Source organism: Chiloscyllium punctatum, chromosome 22 (genome assembly GCF_047496795.1).
Source record: "Chiloscyllium punctatum isolate Juve2018m chromosome 22, sChiPun1.3, whole genome shotgun sequence".
Classification (NCBI taxonomy): Eukaryota; Metazoa; Chordata; class Chondrichthyes; order Orectolobiformes; family Hemiscylliidae; genus Chiloscyllium; species Chiloscyllium punctatum.
The window spans coordinates 60,819,805-60,829,310 of NC_092760.1; positions in this window are offsets into that span (position 1 = coordinate 60,819,805).

Genomic DNA, 9,506 nt, shown 5'->3' on the forward strand with positions numbered 1-9,506 from the left:
CCAGTTTACAACAATGGCACCTTGCATTATCTCAATGCATCCCAGAGTGCTTCACGGCCAATGACGGGCAGTCTTCTTGTAAAGTATGAATCATTGGAGCTAATTTGCCAATGGTAAGATCCTACAAAGAATGTGATAATGACCAGACAATCTGTTTTATTGTCAATGTTGGTATGATCGATCTGTTTCATGGCACATCTTGGCGTAAGATCCATCAGGTAGATCCTTTTTCCTGGTAGGAATCAACAGGGCCTGATCTAGTGTGATCAAGGAAAACCAGTTGGTATTTTAATGAGAGAAGACTTTTATCTTAAACAAGATGTTGTTTACTGCATGAAAGTAACTAGGTACAAGTTATAGTGGTATAATAGACATTACAACAAGACTGTGGGAAAACCTTGATGTTAGGCCTTATTCCTTAAAGATTCCATGTCATTCTGCCTCCAAAGTCTACATGATGTCATCAGTTTCGGTTTTGCTTAATGCATTCCTCAGCATTAACCCTGAGAGCATAGCACACTTCTACAATAGTGATAAAAAGTTATGGATACATGTTAACTTGAACAATGGGAAGAAATCTTATCTTTTAAAATCTTACATTCCATCAAGACAGAAAACAGGGCCATACTTTAATCTCCTGTTTGAAACAGGGTATCTCCAGCAAAGCAATAAGAAATGTTGGTGAACAACACAATGCAGTATCGAAGTGTAGAACTGTAGTCTAGTCGAGTCTGAGATGTATGCAATGATGGTGATAGGATGAGGCTGGTGCTTGGCTCATGGGACAGAGGATAAAGTGGTCATTCCCCATGGAGGTGTTGGGGAATGCTGGTTAAGAGGGAGGCCCAGAGAAGACACTCACACTTTGCAACCACCAGGTACTTGCTCTGCCTTTCATGTTGAGAGCTATTGCTGTCTACTTCTCTTCATCTGGGAAAATAGCAACTTGCACAAAAATGAGGCAAAATTAGATGATCATGCTTGCAAATAGACCTCTCACTGCTCACTAGTGAAATTCTCATCTAACCATTAAAACACTGGGTGGAAAATTGGACTTGCTTTGCTTGATGAAAATCATCTAAATTTTCATCCTTGCCATTATTTCTCAACTGCCTTGCCATTGGCCTCACTGTTTAGGGGCTGGCAAGATTCAACCTACTGTTCCAATCCATTACAGCACACTGTCTCAATGATCATGAGCAATATTGGAAATGGCCACAACCTTCACAGAGGTAACCTTCTGCAAGTTGCAAGGCTCTGATTGGCTAGTAGCTGTCTGAGGCAGAACTTCCTATACCACAGAGATAGCAGATTAATGCCCAACTCCATGGTGTGTAATGGACTACTCTCCAATGCCTAGATGAGAGCTGCTCCGACAACACCCAAGATTCTCAACACAATCCTTGGACAAAGAAGCTGCTTAATCAACACCCATCTGCTATCTTAAACATTCACTCCTGCCACCAGCAAAGCCCAATGACAGCAATGTGTACTATCCAAAAGATGTACTGCTGTAACTCACTATGCTGTCATCAACAATGCCTTTCAAACCCATTCTGTAAATTCTTCGTAGCCCCAAGCAATACAAGGGCAGCAGATGCTGTGATAAATCACCAAGTACGAATTGCTTTTGAAGTCACACACCGTGCTTACTTGGAACGATACTACTGTTAACTGTGGCTGGATTAAAATCTGGATCTCCCTTCCTCTTAGTCCTGTGCTATCCTCACCACAGACTGCAATGGTTCAAAAGACAGCTCATCTTTACAAGGTGCTTTGTAGTGGGAATAATGGACACAAAATTTTGAGGCTAAACCTTCCACTAATTTCCTTCCACTAATTTCCCATCATTGTCCATTTACAATCAAGCTCTTAGCTGAGTTGTCAAGCATTTCTGTTTGAGACAATATCATTGTTCAATGCAACCTGCATGCCTCATGGAATGTTTTGACCCTAATGCCATTTTGACACACTTGGTTCTGGGATCTATTGAACCATCTTAAAAGCGGTTATCTGACATTGCTTTGAGACAGGGCTCATAGTGACTGATGTCTGTGACATTTGTCTCACTTATCAGCTGGACAATTATTAATTCAGTATTCGGAGATCTGAGAGTTTCTCATTGAGGCATGTTTTCATTAATAGGTTTTTATTGCATAGATTTAACAAAGGCTTACAGACTTTCAAACTGGACTACAAAAGCCTCTTCCTACTCCTTTGCTTCCAACCCTTTTCAAACATGATCTTTTTATTATCATTAATATCAGAAATTGCTTGAAAAACTCAGCAGGTCTCACAGCATCTGTGGAGAGAGAACAGTGTTAATATTTTTAATCCTCTGACCTACTTCAGAACATAATTATTTTATTCATGTGGGCATGTGCCTTAATGCTACATGCATTAATATTTCCCACCTCAACCACTCTATGTGTTATCAAACCATTGTCTGAAATGTTTTATTTTATTGAATCAGTTTATCTGTCCAGATTGATTAAAAATATCTATAAATGCAAGTTGTGGTTTTTAAATTGGTTTCAGGCTGTTGTTGAGGTTTTATTGCAGAGTGCTGGACTGCATTGTGGCAGAGAGATTCTAACCTCTCCATTTCGCCCAATAGTTGAATATAAAACCAGTCCACAAGGGTTTGGGTTGCTAGAACTGGAGTGGCATGGTGGCTCAGTGGTTAGCATTGCTGCCTCACAGCTCCAGAAACCTGCATTCAATTTCTCCCTCAGGCAACTGTGTGGAGTTTGCACATTCTCCCTGTGTCTGTAAGTTTCTTCTGGGTGCTCTGGTTTCCTCCCACAATCCAAAGATGTGAAGGTTAGGTGGATTGGCCATGTGAAATGCAGGGTTACGGGATGGGGTGAGTCTGGCTGGAATGTTCTTTGGAGAGGTGGTGTAGCCTCGATGGGCTGAATGGCCTGCTTTCTCAATGTAGGGATTCTATGAACTTAGTAATAGTTTTGGACCCTATGACTATGTTGACAGTGGAATGGAGATTCGTGCTTGGAATTGACATTGGGGAATAACACAGGAGGCTACTGATTATAAAAGATTTACACACCTTCTGATACATTTCCAACTCTGACTTCATTTGTGCTGAAACCATGCATGATGATGGCAGCAGCAATAGCAGCACCAGGAGGAGAAAGTCATGGTCACCATTGTCCTCAAGTGCCAGTTGAAAATTTGGAGATGCTTGAGTCAGAGCCTTGATGATAAACTCCACGCTGAGACTTAAAAAAAATCTTTGAGTGGGGAGAGTTAACAGAAAGAGGAGGGGCAAGTCAGAGAGAGAGAGGCTAAAAGTTCTGTGATTAAGTTCACCAAGGGCAGGCATCACACATGTGACAGGAAGGTTATTCATCACTGTTTCCAGTGAAATCACATGTTTTTATTTAGAACATGTTTGCAGCTTCAGCAGCAATAGTGAAGATAGCAGCTTGCTGCCTGCTGTCTGATATCACACCTACACAGGAAAGCAACAATCCCTTGGTAATTCAATGCACAGAGATCATCATTCTGCACAACTTGACCAACCCTCAGAACTACATTATACTACGCAGTTCTGGACACACCCCTCACCACAACACCTTCACCTCCACGATTATACTTTGCTAGACTCCTCTAGGACTGTGTTGTTCAAATTAAGAGATCTCACTTTTCAGACAGAGATGTGGAGACTTTTTATTCTCTCAGGGGGTCTTTGTCTTTTCACCTGTGAAAGCTTGGTCACTGAATTTATTCAAGGCTGAGTTAGGTGGGCCAAGGTGTGCAGAATTCTATACTGGATTTGTTGGTGACTATTTTATATTTATGCTTCTGACATCCCATCTCACCCACAAGTGGAAAGATTTTCTCAGCATCTACCCTAAAAACAAAAAGGGGACATGAAGTAGCTTTGGCAAATAGAGTTATGGAGAATCCAAAGGGTTTTTATAAATACATTAAGGACAAAAAGAGAATAGGGCCCCTCAAAGATCAACAAGGCGGCCTTTGTGTGGAACTGCAGAAAATGTGGGAGCTACTAAATGAGTATTTTGCATCAGTATTTACTGTGGAAAAGGATATGGAAGATATAGAAAGTAGCGAAATAGATGGTGACACCTTGCAAAATGTTCAGATTACAGAGGAGGAAGTGCTGGATGTCTTGAAATGGGTAAAGGTGGATAAATCCCCAGGACCTGATCAGGTGTACCCGAGAACTCTGTGGGAAGCTAGAGAAGTGATGGGCCTCTTGCTGAGATATTTGTATTATCGATAGTCACAGGTGAGGTGCCGGAAGACTGGAGGTTGGCAAACGTGGTGCCACTGTTTAAGAAGGGCTGTAAAGACAAGCAAGGGAATTATAGACCGGTGAGCCTGACGGCGATGATGGGCAAGTTGTTGGAGGGAATCCTGAGGGACAGGCTGTACATGTATTTGGAAAGGCAAGGACTGATTAGGGATAGTCAGCATGGCTTTGTGCATGGGAAATCATGTCTCACAAACTTGATTGAGTTTTTTGAAGAAGTAACAAAGAGGATTGATGAGGGCAGAGCAGTAGATGTGATCTATATGGACTTCAGTAAGCCGTTCGACAAGGTTCCCCATGGGAGACTGATTAGCAAGGTTAGATCTCATGGAATACATGGAGAACTAGCCATTTGGATATAGAACTGGCTCAAAGGTAGAAGACAGAGGGTGGTGGCAGCGGGTTGTTTTTCAGACTGGAACCCAGAAGGATTGGTGCTGGGTCCTCTACTTTTTGTCATTTACATAAATGATTTGGATGCGAGCATAAGACGTACAGTTAGTAAGTTTGCAGATGACACTAAAATTGGAGGTGTAGTGGACATCGAAGAAGGTTACCTCAGATTACAACAGGATCTTGACCAGATGGGCCAATGGGCTGATAAGTGGCAGATGGAATTTAATTCAGATAAATGCGAGGTGCTGCATTTTGGGAATGCAAATCTTAGCAGGGGTTATAGACTTAATGGTAAGGTCCTAGAGAGTGTTGCTGAACAAAGAGACCTTGGAGTGCAGGTTCATAGCTCCTTGAAAGTGGAGTCAAAGGTAGGTAGGATAGTGAAGAAGGCGTTTGGTATGCTTTCCTTTAATGGTCAGAGTATTTAGTACAGGAGTTGGGGGGTCATGTTTCGGCTGTACAGGACATTGGTTAGGCCACTTTTGGAATATTGCGTGCAATTCTGATCTCCTTCCTATTGGAAAGATGTTGTGAAACTTGAAAGGGTTCAGAAAAGATTTACAAGGATGTTGCCAGGGTTGGAGGATTTGAGCTACAGGGACAGGCTGAACAGGCTGGGGCTGTTTTCCCTGGAGTGTCAGAGGCTGAGGGGTGACCTTATAGAGGTTTACAAAATTATGAGGTGCATGGATCGGGTAAATAGGCAAAGTCTTTTCCCTGGGGTGGGGGAGTCCAGAACTAGAGGATATAGGTTTAGGGTGAGAGGGGAAAGATATAAAAGAGACCTAAGGGGCAACGTTTTCACACAGAGGGTGATACATGTATGGAATGAGCTGCCAGAGGATGTGTTGGAGGCTGGTACAATTGCAACATTTAAAAGGCATTTGGATGGGTATATGAATAGGAAGAGTTTGGAGGGATATGGGCCGGGTGCTGGCAGGGGGACTAGATTGGGTTGGGATATCTGGTCAGCATTGACGGATTGGATCGAAGGATCTGTTTCCATGCTGTACACCTCTATGACTCTAAACTCTTTCATAAACATATACACCTCCATCAGGTCACCCCTGAATCTGGTCTTTCCTGTGAAATAAGGTCCAGCCAGTCCTGTCTTTCCTGTTCTCTATACCCTCTTGATTCTGGTATCATCCTTGTAAATCTTTTTTACACCTTCCTCAGTTCCTTTATTCTGTTTTTATAAAGAACCATTCACATTCGTCCAAGTGTTCTCTAACTGGTGTTTTGTATAATTTTAACATAACCTCTCTCGTTTAATTCTATCCCTCTGTAAATGAAATTGAATGCTGGTTTTTGCCTTTTTTTAGTACAAAACGCATCAGAACATTTTATGCTTTATCCATACTATCAAATTCTTTCATCTCTCCCAAGCCATTTTTAGGCCTTCCATATTTAAACACTTAGAGAGCAGTGAACTTAATGTCAACAACATTTAAGTGTTGCTAAAAGGATGCCAGAAACTAAGACTTTTTACCTTCCATTCATCAGAACTGTGAAACATGAAATAGGTTTGCAGAAAGGGACAACAATTTATATAACATTAGACAAGAGTGCTGACTGGGTCATATATGGCAAAGTCTAACAAAACGTTCCTTGTTGACCACTTTCTGCTTCGAGTAGTGACCAGTCTACCCCAGATTACCCGAGAAGGGGAAGTTGGTCATCGTTGGTATGGAGACACATTAAGAAGAGTTGACTATCAATCTTAATTCTCAGACCAGGAAGCTAGATTGTGACTGGTCAAGGTTTGCTATGAGAATGCAGCAGAAATGGGAGGTCTGCATTATCTCTTTTCCATAGAAGTCATGTAATGTATGTACAAATTCCTTTTGCCTATGTAAAATAGGGTTGTATGTGTTAATATATGCAGCTTCCAGCACACAAAAATGCATCACATTATGAGCCTGACTGATGATCTAAAGTTGGTTTTCTGGATCACTGTTATCATAATCTGGAGTATTTTGAACTTGAGATGCATGGCTTAACTAACTGGCATCACACCAGCACTGAAACTCATATACCACATTATTCATTTGTATGGTTGGTAAAATGCAGCATCTTGTTCACGGAGAAAACCATTTCTGGCTTTACTGCATATGGCATCATGCAATAGCTATCTTCATCTGGTGTTAAATGTTTTGAGATACCTCCCCTTCCACAGTGACCTAGGACTTGCTCAATGGTACACAAGGCCCTTTCATGAGTTTCTGCCACATTCAATGAATAATGATTTGGTTCGAGTAGATTTGACACACCCTATCTCCAAAGTCAAGTTTTCAAGGTGAACAGATGACTAGGGCCCTATGCACAATGTTGCCAATGAGATTGTAGCCATGATGTGGAAGTGCCAGTGTTGGACTGGGGTGGACAAAGTTAAAAATCACACAACAGTCCGAAAGCTAGTGCTTCCAGATAAATCTGTTGGACCATAGCCTGATGTTGTGTGATTTTTAACTTTGGCCAATAAAATTGACCTTGTAGCATGTGGAACTGCAGGAATCCCAATTTGTATATTCACCCATGAACACAGACATTCAATAGATCATAATAATAGATTTTATAAATTGTTGTCTCTTTTTCAAGTCTCTTTCCTGTATCATCTTTATTTGAGTGTAAGATGAAAAGCTTTGACTGGTTTCCTTTTAGCAATATTTAAGCTCTGTCGATATGATTAATAACTTGGAATTAAAAAGATTTCCTGTCTATAATTACAAACAAAGGAATGACGAGAGCTTACTGATAAGAATTCAGTTCAGCTGGGGATTTTGATTGAGACAGAATAAGAAATTATTAGGTCAGCATTTTTACGTGTCTGCAATTTTATGATAATGTTAATGAATTCAGTTACTAACTTGTTCTGTGCAGGCCTCTTAAACAGCCATTTTAAATGGTTTCAGTGAGACCCATCCTACATTGGACCAGATCATTCAATGGGAACACAGAAATGTTTAGGAGCATAAATTTTAATTTTTGACACACTTTGGATCCACTTCAATACACTCACCTTGCCAATCCTCTCACTCTGCTTCATTTCGAAGGCGTAATTCCCCCTGTTTTGCTATGTCTGTTCTGATTTGCTGTTTCTAATTGCTTGCTGTATCCAGTCCTCTCGACCCATGTCTGTCTGCTATGTCTCATCTACCACCAGGAGAGATCATGGGTTAAATTACAAAGAGAAATTACATAAACTAGGGATGTACTCTCTGCGGTGTAAAAGGTTAAGGAGTGATCTGATAAAAATGCTCAAGCTTTTAACAAGCATAGATAAATATGTTACTTTTGTTTGCTGGGAAGTCTAGGACTAGTGGCAGAGTGTAAAATATCCAGCCAGATATTTTACTACATTGGGAAACACTTCTACACACAAAGGATAACAAAAATTTGGAATTATCTTCCACAAACGGCAATCAATGATAAATCAATTCTTAATGTTAACTATGAGATTGACAGAGTTTTGATATTTGAAGATATTAAGCAATAGAGGACAAATGAGATGTCATGTATCAGCCACGATCTCATTAAAAAGACAAAATAAACTTATCGAGTTAAATAGCCTCATCCTATTCCTGTGTTGTTATTCACTCTTTGCTCCAAACCCAAAATGTCATTGGCTGGTGAAATCTAACCCAGAAGGTTCAAGTTCCAGTCCAGGTAAAAAGCTGACAAAGATGTCCAGGTTGACATCATAATGCAGAATGTCACCCTATTGGAGATTTGGTATTGAGGAGTGTTGCGCTAATGGAGAAACAGTACTGAAGGAGTTCAGTATTGTCAGAGAGTCAATACTCAAGAAGCTGTGCTGGTGGAAAATCAACACCGAGGGAAAACAGCCTTGGCAGATCATCAATACTGAGTGAGCACAGCCCCATCAGAGGGTCAGTTCTGAGGGAGTGCAGTCAGTCCTGTATTAACATTGAGGGGGCAGTACTGAAGTTCACTGTTGCTACTGAGTGAATGCTGCACTGTCAGAAAGTCAGTAATACTGAGGGTGCACTGTACTATCAGTTAGCTCAGTTGGCTAGACAGCCAGTTTGCAAGCAGAGTGATGCCAACAGTGTGGGCTCAATTCTTGAAACAGCTGAGTTAACATGAAGGACTCTCCTTCTCAATCTCACTCCTTGCCTGAGGCAAGGCAACCCTTCGGTTAAAGCACCCACTAGTTGTCTTTGATGATGAGACCAGCTACATTGTCTGGTAGGACAATGCAACTTTGCCTTTAACTGAAGGTGTTCCGCAGTATCAGAGGGGCAATAGCAAGTGAGTACTTTACTGGGAGAGGGGTAGAATTGAAGGAGTATGGCACAATCTGACTGGCAGTGAGGGACCACTGTCCAGGTACTAGTTATTAGAGAGCACTGAGCAGCTGTCTTTTGAATCAGATGTTAGATTGAGGCTGTCTTCTCTCTCAAGTGGGTGTGTGGAATCTCATAATCATTACATTGAAGAACAGAGGAGAATTCTCCCCTATATATCTGTGGTCCAACATTTCTTTCAAAGTCTAAATGACAAAGCAAATCATTTTAATCAAACAAATTAAACAGAAACATTTTAGGACAATTTTATTTCAACAAAATCAAGTATGTGGCACTATACAACATAATGCTTTAGCTTAAGTGTGCAAATCTTTACATTGGTATGGATATTGTAACAACAGTGATAAAAATTGCCAATTTATTTTCAAATTTCATCATCTGATTTTAATACCTATGACAGCCATGGTCTAAAATTTATATAAATGAATTGGATGTGAACATAGGAGGTATAGTTCGTAAGTTTGCAGATGACACCAAAATTG